Source organism: Cryptomeria japonica, chromosome 6 (assembly GCF_030272615.1).
Source record: "Cryptomeria japonica chromosome 6, Sugi_1.0, whole genome shotgun sequence".
Classification (NCBI taxonomy): Eukaryota; Viridiplantae; Streptophyta; class Pinopsida; order Cupressales; family Cupressaceae; genus Cryptomeria; species Cryptomeria japonica.
The window spans coordinates 145,562,162-145,565,167 of NC_081410.1; positions in this window are offsets into that span (position 1 = coordinate 145,562,162).

Consider the following 3,006-nt stretch of genomic DNA (forward strand, 5'->3'; position numbering starts at 1 on the left):
GGCGAAAATAGTTAAGGATGACAAAATGGTAATTGTAAACCTTTGAAAACCTTCTATCAACCGTTAGGTATTCCATTAAAACTCGCAACATTTTCTACCTGAAAAAATTTACATGGTAAGGGAGCTAGTAGAACACATTTTCCTTCTAGGCGAACTGAGCCCTTTCTTCATCATTTTTAGGGAAATTCTTGGTAGCTTCCACCGAGAACTTGCGGTCTCTGTAAAATTTGGTGCCTTCCTCCTACAATCTTGTAACCTCTGCCACCAAATCTTCATCTAGCTTCCATGTCTAGCCAAATAGACTGACTTTATTATTGCTCCAGCCCTTGGCAAAACCATGTGACACCGACTTTTTACTCCTATGTAGTTTTTCCATTTAATCAGTGAATCCATATCTGTGCAACCTTCGCCATATTTTCCTTTCGCTTTTCCAGTTTTCACAGCTGGAAGGCTCATTGCGATTAAGATTACCCCCAGAATGCAATGGTTATTCAGGTTGAAACCCTCAACAGAGCACGAAATACCCAAATGCTAAAGAAACAAGACATCTGGAATCAAACTTAGACATTGGAATCAAAAAATAGGGTGATTTTCTTGTTATTTGAATAGTCTTTAAGACATTCAATATAAACCAGCACTTAATATGATTAGGCCCGTCACACCGGTTCTCATTATCACAATGCCTTAAACAAGTAATCAACTAACACTCCACATCACTCCAATATCTATCTTTGAGATCCGAACCCAGAAAAGTAATAATAAAATTAACTTGTACCATGGACTCTATAAAATAATAATTGCTCACGGACTCCCTTCTTACAAGAAACTTCTCCGATATATTTAGTATCCTCCTCTAAAAAAACCCCCTCATTAGCCAATAAATCAACTACCCTGTTACCTTCCCTTAGGGTATGGGTAATAATCATAGTATCATAGGCATCTAATAATTTTTTAGCATTATCAATGATATTATGAATGTTCCAAGAAGGGGAACTAATACCTTTGATAGCCTGAATAATATTGAGAGAGTCCCCTTCCAGCCATATTTTTTTAAAGTTAAAACTCTGAGCAAGCTGGAGACATTTTAACATTGCCAGAGCTTCTGCCACATGATTGTTTTGAACTCCAAAGGGAGAGGCAATAGCAGCAACACAAAAACCATAAGAATTTCTGATGACTTCTCCCCCTCTAGCCTTCCCAGGATTACCTTTAACTGCACCATCAAAATTCACCTTAATCCAATCATGAAAAGGGAACCTCCAAACAACATTATCTCTCTTGCTCTTTATATCAGATTTGCAAACCTTGTGAGTCAACTTCCATTCAGTAAGGATGCTTTTCTCATTATCAATCATATTAAAATAGCTACATTGCTTATTGTTTTTGTGTATGGTATTGATGTTTTCTTTAATTGCCCTGCAAATATTTTCAAAAATCACCTGAGAAGAACACTTAGCCTCCCTAAAAATTCTATTGTTTCTCTCTTTCCAAATATACCAACAAGTCATAGGAAGGAAAAAGGACCAGAGGGTCTTAATGAGAGGAAGTTTGGTAGGGAAGATCCATTACAAGATGACTTCCTTAAGACTATTGTGCATGACCCAATCAACTTTCCATTGCATCCAGACTTTACTCCAGATTTCCCAGGTAAAAGAACAATGAATAAACAAATGATCCACAGATTTTGCCTCTTTCTGACATAACTCACACCTATTAGGAAACATGAATCCTCTTTGAGCCAAGTTATCAATGGTAAGAATCTTGTTGTGAGTTGCAAGCCAAAAAAATATGTTAACTTTAGGAATGAGGAATCTATTCTGGATTTTAGTCCATATTGGGTTGCAGGCCTGAGTAACAGTGTTTTTATAAGAAGAGGCAACAATGAAATTACCCCTAGGATTGCTCTTCCATAGGAACACATCATCAGAATCTTTACTAACAAAAAAGGACAGCAAATCCTGTTGGAGCAGCGAAAATTTAGCATAAACTGTATCAAGTCTAACCCATTTATCCTCCTTCCAATAATTACAAACCATAGAACCATACCTCCTTTTGTATTCTTCAATGAATTGGCTGCAATCCTGGTTATAAAGAGGTTCATCTTTAATCCAAACATCCTCCCAGAACCTGATTTTATCACTTTGCCAAGGACCCATCCAACTCCAACTTTAGCAACTTTTATAGATTTGATCATACTATTCCATATGAAAGAACCACCAGGCATATCTTCATAGTAGAGAAGAGATTGAATTAGTTGGTTATGTATATATTTATCAAACCACACCCTACTCCAATCTTTCTTAATACCAAAAACCCTCCAAATATGTTTAGCAAGCAAGGCTTTGTTGAAAGTTTTGAGAACTTTAATACCTAATCCCCCATTACTCTTAGGATTATAGAATTTATCCCAGACAACCAACGCTATCCTTTTCTTATCTTTTACCCCCGACCAAATAAATCTTTTATGAATTCTTTCTAAAGCTTTAGCAAATTTAACCGGTATACTAAACAAACTAAGAGCATAAACAAGAAGATTTTGAAGAGCAGCTTGAAGAAGCTAAAGCTTACCAACCTGAGATAGCATACATCCTTTCCAACTTGCCAATTTTTTTGTTTAGTTTGTCAATTAATGGATTTCATAAAGAGTTTGGAGGAGCCAAACCAAGAGGGAGACCCAAATAAGTAGAGGGGAGTAGCTCCACCTTACAATGAATAATGTTAGCAATCCTCTGCTACCTCAATATTGGGGTATTGATGAAATAAATAGCAGATTTCTCCCAATTAACTTATTGTCCAGTAGCCAAGGAATAAGAACTGAGAGCACCTATGAAGGCAGTAGCCTCACCAACAGAAGAATATCCCATCAAAATTGTATCATCAACAAACTGTTGATGTGTACAGGAAACATTAGCAGAAGAGGGATGCAACCCCTTGATGGTTTTATTCATTTTCAACTTTTGAATCAATCTGCTCATACATTCCACCAAGATAGTGAAAAGAATAGGA